At 44.9% G+C, this 20,343-nt stretch overlaps 1 long non-coding RNA gene across 2 annotated transcripts in view; it reads left to right on the top strand.

The window, feature by feature from the left end:
* Positions 1-266: 266 nt before the first annotated feature.
* Positions 267-20,343, top strand: part of LOC310662036 — a 39,792-nt gene continuing 19,715 nt past the window's right edge. For both annotated transcript variants that reach the window (XR_014504214.1, XR_014504215.1), the window contains exon 1: positions 267-948. This is a non-coding gene — a long non-coding RNA (uncharacterized lncRNA). The remainder of the gene's footprint in view (positions 949-20,343) is intronic.

Below are 20,343 nucleotides of genomic sequence, written 5' to 3'. Positions count from 1 at the left end.
GGTTGAGGCTTAAAACACACACAGAGGAAGGGGGGGATATCCCTGAAAAACGTGATGCTTTAACGTGATGTTTGGAAAGAACCTAGTTCCTTTTGAGCCACAGCTGGCTGCCAATTTAGAGCTTGGCAAAGGATCGTGCAGGAACGGGAAAGAGGCGGGGGTGGGGAAAAGAAAGATTCAGTGCTTTTCAAAATAAGAGTGGATTCCCTCCAAGGGGAGCCAATAATGACCCCTCAATTCCTTCCAACCTTTCTCTCTCTCCCCCTTCCCTTTGGAACTCATTATTCTCTGCAATATAGAGAACCTATCTAAGTTTTCAAGCTGGTAGGTTTTTTAAAAAACAAACGAACCAGCCATTATATAGAATCTGTGATAAATGTTTGGTAATGCTCTTAGCTAGGGTTAATAAGGCGCTTTAACCGCTATTTTGTACTGACAGTTCTGGTACATAAAGAATAGAAAATAAGGTGATGGGTTGTGAGTCCCAGGCCAAGTGATTATGAATTGTACCAGATAAACTAGCCTTTTCTTAAAGGAAACAAAAAAAGGCAGCTTTTCATGGGTATTAATATCAAGGCAGACAGGCTGCCTCACATGTACTTGGGATTCGTCCAGCTGTTTCCTCTTCAGCAGTTCCCAGGCTACCTGTTGCTGCTTTTAATTCAATTGAGTTTGGCTGAGACTACAGCCGGAAGAATCTCATTTTGCATGCCACCATGATTAGACATTCCTAGATGTGGTGGCACCCACAGGGCTCAAGGGTATCTCCCCCTTCCCACCCATGAGGCAAGGTGAGGCAACTGCCTCAGGTGGCAGGATCCATAGGGGCAGCAGATTCAACCTCCAAGGAATCCATCGCCCGCAGCTGCTGCCGCCAAGACTCCTTGGAGGCCAGATCTTGAATCACAGAATCACAGAGTTGGATGGGACCCTGAGGATCATCTACAGGTAGTACAACTCCTTACAATGCAGGAATATGCACCTGTCCCTTATGGGGATCGAACCCACAACCTTGGTGTTATCAGCACCATGCTGATGGCAGCTCCCTACCACCCACAATGCCACTTCTACAGCAGCCTCTTAGCAAATAGGAGATGCTGATGGTCTCCTGCTCCCCTTGTTCATGATGTAGATCTTCACTCACGCCTCCTTCCCTGATGAAGGGCCCGCCAAGTTGGCACTGCTGTTACTGGGCATGAGCTTGTGCAGGAGAACTGTTTTCTCTCCCTTATTGACTGCTTGAAGCGACTGCCTTCCCTTGCCTGAAGGCAAGATCCACTCAGTATGAGGGGGTTGTTTGTTCACAGCAGGGATGGGGAACCTGTGGCCCTCCAGATGTTGTCAGACTCCACCTCTCATCAGCTCCAGCCAGCATAGCCAAAGGTGAGGGGAGTTGCACAACAACAACATCTGGACTTCGTACTTCAAAAATTGTTGCTAGCCTGCCCTGGGACCTCCTGGTGAAGAACGAGCAATAAATCTATAATAATAATAATAATAATAATAATAATAATAATAGAAAATAAATGACATTGTCTGAATGTGCCAGGATTTAAGAGAAATTAGAAGCTTTCTTGATTTATATTCTTTATTGAAAAATGTAAAGTACAAAATTACAAGTGCACAGAGTAAGATAAGACACACACACAAATAAGAAAAAACAATGAATAGTACCATGTAGAAAACAAGACAGAAAACAAGATACTGTGTACAGTGGTACCTCGGGTTAAGTACTTAATTCGTTCCGGAGGTCTGTTCTTAAGCTGAAACTGTTCTTAACCTGAAGTACCACTTTAGCTAATGGGGCCTCCTGCTGCCGCCACGCTGGCAGAGCACGATTTCTGTTCTCATCCTGAAGCGAAGTTCTTAACCTGATGTAATATTTCTGGGTTAGCAGAGTCTGTAACCTGAAGCGTATGTAACCTGAGGTACCACTGTACATTACAAAAGGGGGGGGGGGGTGGAATTGTTATTGTAGTTAACCAGACCTTGACCTAACAGGGCATTTATAAAAATGAATTCCAAATATCGTTAAATTTGTCCACAACAAATTTAAAAAAGCTTGAAATTTAGATCAAGTGTGATATTTCAGCAAAGGCTTTTATATCTATTATTTCTATTTCCTGCCCTTAACCTTTTTTTTTTTGGTCACTCTGAGGGAGACAGTACGGCTTTTTGTAACCTCTGTCCTGTGATCGTGAAGTTGCACATGTCTTTTCCAATAGTTGCATTATTTCCCATGTGCCGTCTGTGGCCACACACAGTAGGCTGGGCTGCTGCGACTCATATTTAGGTCACGTAGTGTGGACGGCTCTTCCTGGAGAGATGTTGCTCACCTCGGTGGGACAGTCTGGGGCAGTTGCTGAGTAAGAGAAGCCAGCGGCTGGAGAACAAGTCACTGATTGTGGTTAGCATGCTAAGCTCCGCCTGCTGTGGATACAGCTAAGGCTATGGCATGACATCTAAGGCTCAGGAAGCTGGCGGCTTTCTGGTTTCTTCATGCTCTGGATTCCTTTAGACACAAACCAGTTAAACGAGATATCCATATCCTAAGGGGTGTTTCAAATGCCACCTGCCAGGAAAAGTGTGACTTGCGGAAGGTAACACAATTCACATCCTCGTGAGATTTATATAGCGCAGTTCGAATATTGTTTGTATATATTTATTTAGTTATTACATTTGTAGATGTCACAACATAAAAATACAGGCAATTCCCCATTTTTGCCATTCCTGTGCTCTTTTAGCGCTGTTTTTGCCTCTTTTTGTGCCACTTCTGGGTTTGCAGTGATGCGTGCCTGCATGCACATAAATGGGGAGTTGCCTGTACAAGATACAGTGGTACCTCGGGTTAAGTACTTAATTTGTTCCAGAGGTCCGTTCTTAACCTGAAACTGTTCTTAACCTGAAGCACCACTTTAGCTAATGGGGCCTCCCACTGCCACCGCGCCGCCAGGGCATGATTTCTGTTCTCATCCTGAGGTAAAAGTTCTTCACCCAAGGTATGACTTCCGGGTTAGCAGAGTCTGTAACCTGAAGCATATGTAACCTGAAGCGTATGTAACCCGAGGTACCACTGTATAAGGGTGGGCACACATTTGTTCTGGGTCCTCCTCTGTCCTCCTGCATGTGAGGGGAGCACCATGTTGCCACAGCTTTAATAACAGCTTACTAGCTGCTTTGCTTCTCAATATTCTCTGGTTGGCCTCTGTTATTTTCTCCTACGATAGGGAACCCACTTAATGACTCTATACGGGCTCTTGGATACCCCATAAGGGAAGAAGGGCAGATTTTGTTTACAACAGAACCTATAAATTAAGACCAGAGATTTCACACTTACTAAGCTCTGCACAATTATTAGCACGTTTATACATATCAAGACACAGGTGACACACTATTAGCATTGATTATGGTGTCATAACTATATAATTGCAAGAACATTCTGGCAACATGACAGGCACAAATTGACCAAGTGATTGTTACTTAAACTTCTCGGGCACTTAGGGAAACCCCTTCCCATGGAGAATTCCCACAGGTCTAGGCTGAAGCCCATACTTGATGCTGCCTCAGCCAATGACCTATTTCCTAGGGGTGCCATATTTCAAAAAGTGATACAAAGAAGTTGTATACCCCCCCAAAAAAAACTGCAAAAAAGCAGGGGGTTTTTAAGCTATTTTGAACTATTTTTTAGGAAACTCGGCAAGAACAACACTGTCAACATAGCTTGCCATATGTCTGGATTTCCCTCAACATTTTAAAATGTATTTTCATTTGCCGGTTTCCGCCTGGACATTGCTTACAACGGCAGTATCTGTTTAGGGTGCTGGGAATTGTACCTCTGTGAGGAGGGAAGCCACAACTGTTGAAGTGATATAAATACACTTTAAGGGGATAGTTGCGGATATGTTTTGTGACCTGAAACATCCTTCTCTCTGGGCATGAGTTGAGGCCTGCTCAGGAGTATGTGGGTGAGGTTGAACAGGAAATTGTTATTTGCTTAGTTTGGAGAGCTGACAGAAGAATCTGGAAGGAGAGACTGACAGGGTTTTTTTGTTTCAGAATTGGATTGGGGCGTAGGCAAAAGTCTCTCCCCCCTTGTTAAACTATTTGCTGTGGTCATGGAGGATTGTTAAAGGCATTGTGGCATGTGTGCGTGTGCATTCCCCCCCCCCCCTTTGTGATGTGTAGTATTTCTACCAATATGGCTGGAATGTTGCAGAAGCTCAGTAATGTAAATACATATGCTGGCATGAATACTGTATTTTTGGTGGGGGGAGCCGTCCTGAGTGAATCAAACAGTGTTATACCAGCACAAATCCAAATACTCAGGATTAAAGAGTTTGCCAACTGTAGCTTCAGTGGAACATAGAGGCAAAAGGTTCCTTTTTATGTGGGACTCCATACCCTCCAACATTTATCCGATGAAAATAGGACGTCCCATTCCATTAATGATAATTTTACTGTTTATACCTCACATATATTACTAGGTTGCCCCAGCTGCTCTGGGCAGCTTCCAACATACAGTGGTACCTCGGGTTAAGTACTTAATTTGTTCCAGAGGTCCGTTCTTAACCTGAAACTGTTCTTAACCTGAAGCACCACTTTAGCTAATGGGGCCTCCCGCTGCCGCCGCACGATTTCTGTTCTCATCCTGAGGTAAAGTTCTTAACCCGAGGTACTATTTCTGGGTTAGCTGAGTCTGTAACCTGAAGCGTATGTAACCCGAGGTACCACTGTATATAAAAACATAATAAAACATTAAACATTTAAAAACTTCCCTATACAGGATTGCCCTCAGATGGCTCGGGGGTTGGATAGCTCCATACCCTCCAACATTTCTCCAGTGAAAATAGCGACATCCTAAGGAAAAGTGGGACATTCTGGGATCAAATCAGAAACCGGGACGGCTTCTCTAAATCAGGGACGCCCCTGGAAAATAGAGATCTGCAATTCTATTGTCAAAAGTATTAATAAAGCTATAGGACCACCAGCAGCATGGTTGTTCTGGTTCTGGAAACTGGGCCAACGGAAATAACGCATAATCCAATCACCTTTTTTTAAAAAAAATGGAGTATACAAAATCATCCATGTTAAACAACTACTTTGGGCTGATCCAGATGTTCAAAATAGTCTGCTGGCAGAGGCTATTATTCTATGGCTATGCCAATATATCTTCAGTGAGTGACTTTGCTGCCTGAAAGATATACACATTCATGTTTGTCATGTAATGGCTCGTATGTGTGAATGGACCATAACAGATAACTTTCATACCAAAAATGAGAATGCAATGAATCCAGACAGAATTGGATCTTAGTGCCAAGTACAGATAAGTTATGTTGGATATAATCCAATGCTTTCTTTCTCAGTGGAGTCACACACTGAAATTAAGGCTTCTTCTAGGTGTATTTATAAATAAGTGCAGGTAGGTGTGCTTCATGCAGATGATTCCCATAACTGCAGCAGCTGAAAAATACCGTATGTTTCCACAATTGTGCAAGTAGTCAGTGGGAGGCTGTGCCTGCATACACAGCCCGGGACATATGTTAAGGTTCTTCCTGTAAATTGACCTTGGTTTCACGTAGACAGCTGAACCAGCTCAGATTCTGCATGTCTGAACTGGCTCTGACTAGCTATACAAGCTGCAAGGTTTCAGACCTCCAGATACAGACTAAGGCCAGAAGGAGAAATATCGTATACATAGTTTGACATATTGCTTCACTTTTAAATGCGTTGACTCAATATAGTAAGTTGCTTCAACTATTCTTTATCTTTCTTTCCATGTTCCATAAGATCACAGCTGGTCTGTTTCTAAAGCCCCCAAACTGTTGAGGAATCCTGTAAACATTATCAAGCTTACGGATCTTGAAGGACAGCTCTGGCCGCAAAAAATGTGGTATAGGAATTGCTAAATAAACAAGCAATGCTGAACAAATAAACAATTAAGGTGTGGGCGCTGATTTGCCAGTTCACACCAGACCGGAATGGTTGTAAACCGGCATTTGCTGAATCATTGAAAACCCTTAGTCATGTGAACACAATCTTGCTGAGTCAGAGCAATTTGCCACATAGAGCACAGGAAACAAGGGCAATAATGGCTTGAGCCATTAGCTTCCAGCTGGTTATACTCTGGGGACACCCTTTTGGCAAAATGAGGGATGTGCTTGCCGTGATTAAAATAGCTGCTCATGCTGTGTGCATTCTGTACATTTTCTAATGCTATTAAAAAACCCAAGCAAAACTATTGGCTATCAGTACATATTGTTGTAGTGAGTTCCATAGTCAGTGATGTTGTGAAAGTGTCTTAAAATCCCATTGGTTTCCTTTTTAATTATGAAAAGGAAAATATAGTTGCCTCCCATTGATTCCCCCCCACAAGTTTATTTCCACATGCCTCTGTAAATGCAATCCCATCTCTAGATGTGGGTAGGAGAGAGGCTTGTGAAGCAGTTACAGCAGAAAAGTGGTAGACAAGGAAAATGTAAAGAATCCCTTGCCCACCAGCTTCAAAAAGTGCTTTCCCCCAAGATGGTTTCTGTGACTGTTTGCATGAAGTGCGTAGCTTGGACTATATTACAGCACTAAAAGTGTGTGCAACCCTTTGGTTTACATGAGCAGTGGGATTAGGAAAGTGGATTAGATTGAACGCAGTGATGAATAAGGGAAAGATCTTCTGCAGCTGGCTAGAATTTAGTGCATCCATTTAATGGAAGAATGCACTCGGATCTGAGAGTTTTGTGTCCCAGTCCAGCAAACACAGTGTGGGTAGACTGCTGTACTTAGATGTGTAGAAGAGGGATAGCTGTCTTTAGAGGGATAACTCAGTTGACAGAGCACAAGACTCAATCTCAGGGTTCGAGCCCCACATTGGGCAGAAGATTCCTGCATTGCAGGGGTTGGACTAGATGACCGTTGTGACCCCTACCAACTCTACACTCCTATGAATCTATAAGCCCTCCAGCAATGGACCACCTGAATTGGTTGACCAGTAAAAAAAAAACAACCTTCAAAAGCTATGGTGAGGCAAACCTTTATCAGGCCTAACCAAAATGTCACAATATAGAAAGCTAATTCTCCCAAACCCCTTTATGAGGCTGGATGTTACAAATGGCATTGTGGGGGAGGGGGGAGCCAAGAAGTTCCCAGACACGGAAAAATGCACCTATCTGTGGCATATCTGTGGCTTGAGTGGCACATGGCCTGGGCTCAAGCACATGACAAGTCTAGCAAGTGAAGCCAATCCTAGTGCACTGGGATGGCCTTAGTGGGGGGAGGAAACTGCCTAATCTGGAACAACCTGCTTTCCTGCTGCTGTCACCTTGAGCCCTTCATGTAGCACCTAGTTAACACAGAGGATTTAAATAGGCTCTGAAGCATTGTCAGGAGGGCAGAACTCCGTATCTAATTTTCCTGAAGAAACTAGTGTGTGCAGGGGGACTCCCCACTTTACTCTGCTTTTGTAGGAATGGGTGGAATGCTGTGAACCCAGTTGGTGGAATGATGTGTTGCATCTCTTAGTCCAGAATTCATACGCAGGAATGTGCAATGCTTTCTTAGAGTTTGAGGCTCCAAAGGGATATTAAGATCAAAGGTTCATGGATCCCTGCCCCTCAAGTACATAAATGTTTTCCAGGACTATTTTCAGCTATGAATCGGGCAGACCAGAGTGATTCAATCTTGGCCATAAAGGACTTTGTACAAACACTTGCATGACTTCCTATATAGCAACAAAACATTTTAACACCTCTTTGATTGCAAATGAAACAAAACAGCAACTAGCGGATCGGTTACAGGCTGCTGCAGCCATTTAGGAACCCAAAAATTGGGAGTCGTCATCGGGAACACTTGACACGAGCACCAGCAGTCATATTCCAAGCACAACTCAATAGCGTCGGGTGTGGCCTGGTGATAACTTGTGTTCACATGCCAGCTGGCAACGAAGCTAAGCAGGTAACCTTGGGTCAGTCACTCTCAATCTAATAACCCACCTGCAAGGCTATGCAGATACAATGGGGGAAATGAATCAGACACTTATAGGAAGGGTACGACATAAATGAAACAAACGATGGGTCGAACTATTGCCATCTGAACCGCCCCTTGCCATGAGGCAAGAGGTGCTGTAAAGTAACAGATGTAGCAGAAGCCATAGAAATGTCAACAGACCAATTTGGAGTCTGTGGATGGGTTTCGCTTCCCACTCCCTCTCTCCATTGGCTCTTTGGCAAAATGTACTGCTGACCAAGGCCTCCTGGCAATGGGCAGAGGGGTTCTCAGTAGCACATCTACAGAAAACTTCCCAGTGGAGGCTGACCAAAGTTTGACCCTCAGCACCCTCAGACCTTCCTGTTTGGCCTAGTTTTGGGTGCCAGGTGTTGGAACTGGCCCAGAATAATTTGAGTTTTCAGCTTTTTCCTCTCCTGGTTTTACTGATGTACTGTAAATTTAAAAGTAGCATTAGTCGGAATTATTTGGGTGAAGCAGTCAGAAATATAAGCGAGCAAAAACAAAACAAAACCTCCACAGCAAACTTTTCAACAAATTTGGAGTCATTATTATTATTATTTAATCTTTATTTTGTAGTCACTCTGTGAGGTTTTTGCATTTCACAGAACAGATTGTTGCAGTTCAGAAGTGCACCTTGGTGAAGGCCACACAGTGAGTCATTGACTTGGGACCAGGTCACTTAGGGCCAAGTCTCACCCTCTTAACTAAGACAAATGGGTCTGGGAGGAGAGAAGGGCGAAGCCAGCAAGTTTCTATGGATGCATGGACTAACCACAGGATTGCAGTAACAGGAGGAAGTATCTAATTTCACCGCTGGTTAAGCAAGTCCTGGGACAATAAGGTTTCTCAGCAGTGGAAGGGGTAGTGGGGTAGGATTTAAAGCAGACTTTTGGAAATAATATACAGAGAAAATACTGTCTTGGAAAATAACGTTGTTTGACATTGGCGGGGTTCCTTCGTTCAGGGAAATGCTTAAAATGTGTAGATTATTATTTTTTTACTTCAAGGGAAAAGGTGCAAGGTTAATTGAGCACTGCAAATTGACAAGTTATTTTCTACCTTATTTTCCTCTTTCTGATGATATCCTGGCAGAGTACATCTTTTGGAAGGGTAGAAAAGTATGGCCCATATCCTTAATCCAGTGATACTTTGTTTTCTTTACCAAATAAAAATCAGTGTACTCTTCACGTTCATGGCTTTATAGTGGTGTCCATATTTCACCCTGAGTGGCTATTATCATGGAAAGTAGCTTGCAAGAATAAATTCCCTGTCTGAAGTAAGAATTCTTTCTGTGAGTGAAGGATGTTGGGCGCCACTTGCAAGACCATGTGAGGCCCAAACTGCGTATTCCTTGGACTTGCGAGCACATAAGTAGGTGTTATAGCTTGGCATATTCAATTGAAAAATAACCAAAATATTACTAAAATGTTTTTCTTTAGAACTACAGAATAGCAGGCATTGTGGAGGAAAGACTACTAACAACTTTTTCTACTTTTTACCACCACATTTATTTACTGTAATGCTAGAATTTTATTTTATGCAGTGGATCTAAGTATGGCTTGCACTTGCACTTAGTAAAACATAAAACAATTTTGAACATAGTTAAATTCAAAACACAGTGACTCAATCGCAAGTCAACAGCAAACACTTGTTTTATTTTTTCCTGCAATATAGTGCCCCCAAAGGAGCTAATGTTTCTAACAAGATAGTATCTGAACTGCAGCACAAGCTTTTACAGCGTGATGCCCCTTCCACAAATGTAACATGCTGACAAGTATATACCATTACCTCAATTTAAAGAATGCAACATCCTGCAGCAATGTTTTTTTAATCCCCTAATCTAAAACCAAAACCCAGTTACTCTACATTACGAAGTTAAAACTGAACCTTTGCTTTCCACAATGCTTCCTAGCAGAGCACAGAAAAATCTTGCATTTAAATCATACGTATACCTCTTGCAGAAATTTGGAAAAAGGTAAAAGGCGGATCTACACGGATCCTCGTGAATTCATATGATTTTTTCATTCAAATTAAATAAAACCACCATGATACTGTAGACCATGTCTTACTCTGTAGAAAGCATCAAAAAAATCACGCATCCACTGTTTCGGGGGGGCGCAGGGGCGCAAAAACATGGTTAAAAAACACGGATCCTCATGGATCCTCATGATTTTTCCACTAGATCATCCCAAAGTCACCATCAGATCAAAGATCATGGCCATGGGCACAGCATCCACCACAAAAATCACGGATCCACGGCTTCCTGGCGAAACCGTGGCCCAAAAACATGGTTTTGCAGCACGGATCTTCATGGATCCACACGCTTTTTGCATTGCGCCAACCCAAACTCACCGTCAAATCACATATCATAGTCAGGGGCACAGCCAACACCACAAAAAACTCGGATCCACGCCTGCCTGGCCACGCCCTGGCCCAAAAACGTGGTTCCGAAGCACGGATCCTCATGAATTCTCATGATTTTTGCACTAGATCAGCCCAAAGTCACCATCAGATCAAACATCATGGCCAGCAGCACAGCATGCAACACAAAAATCATGGATCCACAGCTTCCTGACCGTACCGTGGCCCAAAAACGTGGTTTTGAAGCACGGATCATCATGGATCCTCACGATTTTTGCATTGGGCAAACCCAAACTCACCATCAAATCACACATCATGTCCAGGGGCACAGACTGCACCACAGAAAACACGGATCCACGGTTATTTGGCTACTCCGTGGCCCAAAAACATGGTTTTGAAGCACGGATCCTCATGGATCCTCACGCTTTTTGCATTGGGCCAACCCAAACTCAACATCAAATCACACATCATGGCCAGCAGCACAGCATGCAACACAAAAATCACGGATCCAGGACTTCCTGGCCACTCCGTGGCCCAAAAACGTGGTTTTGAAGCACGGATCCTCATGGATCCTCACGATTTTTGCATTGGGCCAACCCAAACTCTCCATCAAATCACACATCATGTCCAGGGACACAGACTGCACCACAAAAATCACGGATCCACGGCTTCCTGGCCACTCCGTGGCCCAAAAACATGGTTTTGAAGCACGGATCCTCATGGATCCTCACGCTTTTTGCATTGGGCAAACCCAAACTCACCATCAAATCACACATCATGTCCAGCAGCACAGCATGCAACACAAAAATCATGGATCCACGGCTTCCTGGCCACTCCGTGGCCCAAAAACGTGGTTATGAAGCACGGATCCTCATGGATCCTCACGATTTTTGCATTGGGCCAACCCAAACTCACCGTCAAATCTCACATCATGTCCAGGGGCACAGACTGCACCACAAAAATCACGGATCCACGGCTTCCTGGCCACTCCGTGGCCCAAAAATGTGGTTTTGAAGCATGGATCCTCATGGATCCTCACGATTTTTGCATTGGGCCAACCCAAACTCACCGTCAAATCACACATCATGTCCAGGGGCACAGACTGCACCACAGAAAACACGGATCCACGGTTATTTGGCTACTCCGTGGCCCAAAAACATGGTTTTGAAGCACGGATCCTCATGGATCCTCACGCTTTTTGCATTGGGCCAACCCAAACTCAACATCAAATCACACATCATGGCCAGCAGCACAGCATGCAACACAAAAATCACGGATCCAGGACTTCCTGGCCACTCCGTGGCCCAAAAACGTGGTTTTGAAGCACGGATCCTCATGGATCCTCACGATTTTTGCATTGGGCCAACCCAAACTCTCCATCAAATCACACATCATGTCCAGGGACACAGACTGCACCACAAAAATCACGGATCCACGGCTTCCTGGCCACTCCGTGGCCCAAAAACATGGTTTTGAAGCACGGATCCTCATGGATCCTCACGCTTTTTGCATTGGGCAAACCCAAACTCACCATCAAATCACACATCATGTCCAGCAGCACAGCATGCAACACAAAAATCATGGATCCACGGCTTCCTGGCCACTCCGTGGCCCAAAAACGTGGTTATGAAGCACGGATCCTCATGGATCCTCACGATTTTTGCATTGGGCCAACCCAAACTCACCGTCAAATCTCACATCATGTCCAGGGGCACAGACTGCACCACAAAAATCACGGATCCACGGCTTCCTGGCCACTCCGTGGCCCAAAAATGTGGTTTTGAAGCATGGATCCTCATGGATCCTCACGATTTTTGCATTGGGCCAACCCAAACTCACCGTCAAATCACACATCATGTCCAGGGGCACAGCCTGCACCACAGAAAACTCAGATCCACGGTTATCTGGCCACGGCATGGCCCAAAAACGTGGTCTTGAAGCACGGATCCTCATGGATCCTTACACTTTTCGCATTGGGCCAGCCCAAACCCACCATTAAATCACACATCATGTCCAGGGTCACAGACTGAACCATGAAAATCATGGATCCACGGCTTCCTGGCCATCCCGTGGCCCAAAAACGTGGTTTTGAATCACGGATCCTCATGGATCCTCACGCTTTTCGCATTGGGCCAACACAAACTCACTGTCAGATCACAAGTCATAGTCAGGGGCACAGCCTGCAACACAAAAATCACGGATCCACAGCATCCTGGTCATACCGTGGCCCAAAAACGTGGTTTTGAATCATGGATCCTCATGGATCCTCACGCTTTTCGCATTGGGCCAACACAAACTCACCGTCAGATCACACATCATGGCCAGGGGCACAGCCTGCACCACAAAAAACTGAGATCCACGGCTTCCTGGCAACTCCATAGCCCAAAAACGTGGTTTTGAAGCACGGATCCTCATGAATCCTCATGATTTTTGCATTAGATCAGCCCAAACTCACTGTCAAATTACATATCATGTCCAGGGGCATAGCCTGCACCACAAAAATCATGGATCCACGGCTTCCTGGCCATACCGTGGACCAAAAACATGGTTTCGAAACATGAATCTTCATGGATCATCACACTTTTTGCATTGGGGAACCCCAAATTCACCCTTTATTCAAATATCTTGTACATAACTTGTACATGACCACAAACATCATGGATCTACTGCTTCATGGCTCTGGCCAGATGCTACCCTGGATATATTGACCAATTTTTAGCTGGGTGTGCTGGGATGGAGGAAACGGAGTCGGCTGAATCTCTATCCATTAAAGATGGGCGCCCAATGGCTGGGCCAGAATGATTTCGGTTCGGTTTGCCAGTTCCCAGCTCTTCATGGGGCACAATAGTCACCTGTAGCTGCCATCAGAAGTCCCTTTGTGATCCTTGATGCGTCTGTCTCTATGGAGGCATTGGTCACTGTTACCGGAAAAATCCGAGGGCTCCCTTGGACAAAAAGTAAAGACACCAACCAGAGTAAATTGGAGCAAATCAGCAGCCTGTAGGCTTGGCCTTTATTGTACTGTTGCAGCAGGGTGTTCCCCTCACTCGCAGGAGAGAGGAAAAGACCCAGAACAATGGTGTGCAAGACCTTATAAAAACTTTTGAAATTCCCCTCCTCTAGGTCAAGCCCACCCCCAGAAACATCATGCATACATTACAGAAAGGAGGGGTTGAGGGAGGAGTTGTGGTGGTAACCTGAGTGTCCTGTCACCTGGCTGGTTCCTCCTTTCTCCCCCTCCCATGAACCAGTTGTGAATAACAAAGAAAAGGTGCAGTTTCCTTCCCCCTGAGGGGAATCCGGCCATGGTCCTTTTGTTGCTGTCTGCCCTGAATATACAACCATATGCAGTCCATTGTGTTCATGATGGTGGTGAGTCTGAGCCCATCAGGATGCTTATCTAGCTTGTCATGCCCCTCCAGGTGCAGTAGTCGGGTACGTGACTGCTCGCTCAGGGGATTATGGCTGACCGTCACCAGGTCACCCCCCTTAGCTAGTCCTTGAGATATGGAGTAGAATAAAAGTGGAACAGTGCAAATCTGATGTATGGTTGATTTTCTATGAATTTATAACAGAAGTGTAGCGTATGTAGTGTGTGAGTGTGAGTGTGTGTGAAGTCTGTACAAACTGAATGATGGGGGGGGGGGGGTTTCCTGCTACATCACAAATGTAGCCAAACTGCAATTTTTGAATCTATGTCAGGTTAGGCAATCAGTACTGTACCTGTCCCTTTCCAACCTAGCCATGGTGATCCATGCAGTAGTCACCTGCAGACTAGACTACTTTAACTTGCTGTACACCTGAGCCGGGGAGTGCAGGGTATAAATGTGACAGAGAGAGAGAGAGAGAGAGAGAGAGAGAGAGAGAGAGATATGCAGGGCTACCCTTTAGACTGCTCCAGAAACTACAAATGACCCAAAATTGAGATGCATGAGTTCTTACATGAACTTTGTGGAGAGCCCACATTCAGTTGGTTGTTCATCAGCTGGATTGGCTCCAGGTGGAGTATCGAATCAGGTTCAATGTTTTGGTGCTAATCTTTAAAGCCCTAAACAGGCTGTGACCTTTCTTATCTGTGGGAATTATCTTCCAATACACCCCCCATGAATGTGACGCTCATCTAACAGCAACCTACTGGTGGTCCCTGGATCCAGCTGTCCTCAACCAGAGCCAGAGCCTTTTTGGTGGAACGCTTTGTCTAATGAGACCAGGGCTCAGTGCAATCTATCTCAGTTCTCTCACATGTCATGGTGAGTGGGCTTGCACATTCCTATGACCCTTGTGAGCGAAGCCATTGGGAATCTTGTACTCCCAGCAGGGTCACCCAAGGTGGTAAGGTCAAAGAAAATTAAATATGCTCAGAGTCCTGTAGTGATTTCATGCTCTTTATTGCAGCTTGTAAAACAGTGACTGAATTTCCCCCCAAACCTCAGGCTTTTATATACATTTTTTACACAATGAGTCCCGTCTGACTGGCTGATTCTGCTTCCCTCCTGGAGCCTGATTGGTCTTTTCCTGCAAGCCAATCAGTTCTTGCATTCTAGGGTCCTACTTGCCTATTCTTCTAGGATCCAAGCTTAGTACATAACAGGGAAGGAGCTAGACAAAGAATGATCCAAGAAGTCCTCAACGGCAGAACAGGCGGGTGATAACAAACAGTGTGTTACAATGGCTCTGAAGGCGGATGAAGGCTGCAGCAGGAATGTGAAGCCCCTAGTCATGAACCGACAGATGGGCGGTCAGTCATTCTGACTCAAGGAATGAGGCAGTTGAGCAGCTCAGCAGCTGTATCCATGACTGAGCAGCCCTTTTTAGGATCCACTATGCTTACCCCGAAAAGGGGAAGGGGCTGGAAACGGTGCCCTAAACATAGTATGCCTCCCTTTTTCCCTGACTGGATTACCGCGCCCAGGTGGAATCTCTTTTCCCATAGTTTGAATCCATTATTCTGCATCCTAGTCTCTAGAACAGCAGAAAACAAGCTTGCTCCCTCTTCAAGATGATATCCCTTCAAATATTTAAACATGGCTATCATGTCACTCCTTAATCTTCTCTTCTCTAGATTAAACAAATCCAGCTCCCTAAGTCTCTCCTCATAGGGCTTGGATTCCAGACCTTTTACATTTTAGTCACCCTCCTCTGGACATGCTCCAGCTTGACAATATCCTTCTTCAACTGTGGTGCCCAGAACTGGACAGAATCTTTCAGGTGTAGTCTGACCAACCAGAATAGTGTGGTAGCATTCCTTCACTTGATCTAGACACTATACTCCTATTGATGCAGCCCAGAATTGCATTGGCGTTCTTAGCTGCCACATCACACTGTTGACTCATATTCAGCTTGTGGTCGACTAAGACTCCCAGATCCCTTTCACAGGTACTGTTGTCAATCCAAGTGTCCCCCACCTGTGCATTTCATTTTTTCTATCCAGGTGTAGTACCTTACATTTCTCCCTATTGAACTCCATATTGTTGGTTTTGGCCCAGCTCTCTAGGCTATTCAGGTCATTTTGAATTCTGACCCTGCCCTCCGGTGTATTAGCAACCCCTCCCACTTTGCAGTCATTTGCAAATTTGATTAGCATGCCCTCTATTCCATCATCCAAATCATTTATAAAAATATTGAATAGCACCAGGCCCAGGACAGAACCTTGTGGAACCCCAATAGTCATTTTTTTCCAGGATGAAGGTGGAGCCACTGATGAGCACTCTTTGGGTTCAGCCCGTCAACCAATTACAAATCCACCTAACAGTAGCTTTGTCTAGCCCACATTTTACTAGTTTTTTTTGCAATAATATCATGGGGGACCTTTTCAAAGGTCTTACTGAAGTCAACGTAAGCTGGTACAAGGGAAAGCAGGATTGCAATTACCGTAAAAATTACTGATCACTTTGGATCAGCAGTCTCAACCTAACCCGCTATGTGGGGAGAGCCACGTGTTCCTTTGGAAGGCAAGTGGAATACAGTGTGATATACTGACAGCTGTTTTAAAAGATGTAACTGTAACTTAAAATCCAGTATCAGAAAAAAATAAAAATAGATGGTCCCTGTGTGGATAGTCATGTTTGCATGATGGGGTTCTAAAATCAGTCCTGAAAGTAGACTGATTGAGAATGACACACGCATAGCTTTTGCTCTGCCATTAAGAAGGTGAGCTGAAGCAAATTCTTGCCTCCCTTTGGGCTTAGCAATATTTCCTACAGCATTCTTGTTGAAGGGCATTGGAGAGTTAGGTGAGGGTCACTTTTCTGTTTTTCCATCAAGCCCCCAGACAAGAATGCTACAGCATCAGCCCCAAACACTCAGTCTCATAACAAAAAATACTCAACGGGGTTAGGGCTGAGGGTAGGGGAAGTACAATCATGATCTTCCAGTCCTCTAGAAGCTGACCATTTTGGTCATGGAGCCAAATATCTATTCCCAAGTTTAAAGATCTAAACAAGTAAAGAACAAGCTTGCCCTTTACATGCAAAAGCCCTGAAATTCAGCCCATTGGGCAACTGTTCATGGGGTTGGGAGGATGTTTATATGTATATGTTTGGATTTCGCAGTATTATACCAACCTGTGGAATATGACAGTTCGCAGTTTCAAAATCTATTTGGCCACAGTGGATTGACAGTCAGGACACACGAAAACCTCTGGAAGATCTTTTGAATCAATGCCTATGCGAAAGCAGTGGTACCAGTCCTTGCAGTTTCATTCACAGTAAACCATAGTTAGGTCACCACTGGGCCTCCTGCACCCTTCCTTCAAGAAACATAGTGACCAGCAGCCTTCAAACAAGGAAGGTAAAATATCTCAGCAATAGGTTAGTGTATCCTTCCATCCCTCTGGGCATGATTGAGACACAGTAATGTAACTCTCGTTCAAGATTTGTCTCTTCTTGGGAGGAACAGCATCAATTTCCACTTGAAAATATTTGTCTTGTCCTTCAGAATTTTCCCACAGTGCTGTATTATTTCTTTTGCAATCCAGGATCTAATGACAGCCATATCCTTTTGTATGAACTGTAATTGGGCAGCAGAAGCAATCAGATGGGCAATGGTACATGTGAAAGGACCGTAGTCACTGGAATTACCTTGCCTGGGTATATCAGTTGGTGCAAAAAATGACCAGCCGCAAAACTGTAGGGATATTTTGAATCCATCTCATACAGACATGATAAGAAGGATGTTATTGCATCAATCACAGAGTGGTTCAATCCATGTTTGGAATCTAGATAGAGCATGGTCTTCTTTTAAAAAATGATTACTATCAGTATCCAGTGGACTTCTCTGTCATTTACTGGAATAATCAAAACATCTTTCTTCAGCACTCCAAATCTCAAACAGTTCTTCAGAGCTTGCACTGGCAATCTTTGACATATCTGCATGAAGTGGCAAGTACGGTAAGTGGGAAAATTGTTCCATCGTGACCTAGCTCTTTGGCCATGATCACCCTGGAGGCAAGAAAGGCATCTATTATGCGATCATTTATCCAGTTTGATCCTCTCAGTGTGTTTATTTCATAGTCATACACACAGATGTTGCCAACTGAACCCACAAGCCCCATGGTTTGTAGACTGAGTGTGGGGAAGGTACAGTTGTGCCATGGGGGAACTGATGTACAAATCAGTGATTTGTCCAAACACTTCTCAATTTGTGTTGAGAATATGGGGCTGCTATCAAAAGAATCAATATTGGTCACTGTTAAATCCTCTTTCTCACTTTTTGGAGTGGAGGTCATCTCAGGCTGAGTGCTTTCCAGGTGTCTCATAGTCAGTTGGTGATCTTAAGGAGTCAAACCCCTCAGCAGCCTGCAGTGAATCAGATGCTGGGGCTACTGTTATCTTTTCCTGCAGTCTGGGGAACTTTCTTCCCGATCTACTCTTCTGTCTTTTATTTCACTTCAACTGTGTGAGCTGCAACTGGCAAGGCTTCCCTGGTTCTGGTGGCATGCCGATAGATTTTGTGGCAGCTATAATATGGTAACAAGTCCTGGATGACGGGTGCGCACACAATGTCCTGTACGGACTGTGCATGCATGGCAGCCTGCATGGATGCTGCGTGTGCGGCAGCCCATATGGTCGCCAGGAGAGCAGCTGCCCATACAGCCTGTACGGCCGCCATGAGAGGGGCTGCCTGTACGGACGGTACACGAGCAGCAGCCTGTACAGTCACCGCGATAGCAGCTGCCCGTATGGGCCATACGGTCACTGCGAAAGGGGCTGCCTGTACAGTTGCCGCAAGAGCGGCAGCCCACACAGACGCTGCACAAGCGGCAGCCAGTACAGCGACCGTACTGTCACTCTCCCCCCAGCATGGCACCATCACCCCGCTGCCCCTTCGTATGCCCCTGCAGTCAATCAAATGTACTATGAACAATCTGAAGTCATGCTGGGCACAATTCACCACTAATCCTGTTCTTTTTCTAAAAACACGTGGTGGACTCCAGGAAAGCTGTCAGCAGGCACCATGATGCCCATGGGCACCACGTTGGAAACCCCCTATTTCAAAGTTTGCACTGACAAAATCTGTTGGCAAGAACACTTGCAGTTAAACCTCCATTTATAATTACCCCCCCCCCAAGCAACCAACTTTTGTCCCAAAACCATTTGTAGCTGAATTGACACAAGACAGGTGATTGTTTTTCATGGTTACTTTGGTGGTCTCCATCTAGTTGGTTTGATAATTTACATTCACAGGTAAGATCATCACAATCTCTGCCTTGGATATTCTTGAGGTTTAGCAGCGTCAAAAATTTCCAGGTGCAGTTCTTCACAGTGGAAGCTATGAATATGAATGTCATTTTAATACAATCTTCTTGCTAATGCAGAACCATTTCAGATAGCGTTTGTATTTCGGTCATTCCATGGACATTGGTGTGATCTTACAATATAATTTGGTGGAGTCCATTTAACAATCATGCCAATCCATGAGGATTAAAGTATTTAATATAGTGTTTGTTCCTTGGCTGTGCTCTGTGGTTTTTGTGGTTCATTCTGTGGTCATATACATCATGTGTGATTTGATAGTGATTTCAGGGTGACCAAACATAAAAAACCTAAGGATCTATGGGGATCTGTGCTTCATGAGAATCTTTTTACAGCATGGCAGTGCCCCAAAGTGATCTGGCCATGAGCAGCATAGGTGGTTGGGTAATGAATATGGGGCGACCCAGAAAACTGTGGAGCCATAAATTAAAAAAATATATATATATTCAATTTTATAAGGATAGGGAAGTACAGAAAGGGAAAAGGGGGAGGGGATAGATAGATAGATTAGAAATTTAAAAGACCTATAAAGATTATCAAATCCTACAAAGTACCACTACTACTATGTCAGGGAACTGCCATCGGAGGTGGTGGCGGAGAGAAGGCTCCAGAGGGATGGCGGAGAGGGTCCTAGCAGGGAGAGAGGTAGCCCATCTGCTGGGGAAGGAAATCAGCGTAACACCAGTGGAGAAGGGGGGCAGATGAGGGAATCGGAGAGGTGGCTCCAGGACTCTTCGCCGGAGACCAGCGGAGAGGGCACGAGTACTCCGCTGCCCACACCCACTTTGCGCAGAAGATTTCCACGCAGGCAAAGTAGGAGAAGACTGGGCATCAAACAGCTTCTATGCTTCGAAGAGGTTCAAGAAACGGTTTCTGCCAGCGACTGAGGCAGCCATGGAACTTAAGGCTGTCCAGACAGAAAGGGCTCAACCAGGCAACCTAGCCAGGAGTAATGGCAACTTACGCACGAGCAAACCCTAGAACCTTTACATACTACTACTACTATATTTGTACCCTGCCCATCTGGCTGGGTTTCCCCAGCCACTCTGGGTGGCTTCCAAAAAAATGAAATAAAACTACATTAAAAAGTCACACATTAAAAACGTCCCTAAACAGGGCTGCTGTCAGATGTCTTCTAAATGTCAGGTATTTGTTTATCTCTTGTGACATCTAATGGGAGAACACTCCACAGGGCGGGTGCCACTACCAAGAAGGCCCTCTGCCTGGTTCC

Source organism: Podarcis tiliguerta, assembly GCF_965153285.1.
Source record: "Podarcis tiliguerta genome assembly, chromosome: 13".
Lineage (NCBI taxonomy): Eukaryota > Metazoa > Chordata > Lepidosauria > Squamata > Lacertidae > Podarcis > Podarcis tiliguerta.
The sequence above is the reverse complement of the archived record's forward strand: the minus strand, read 5'-3'. Positions and strand labels throughout refer to the sequence as shown.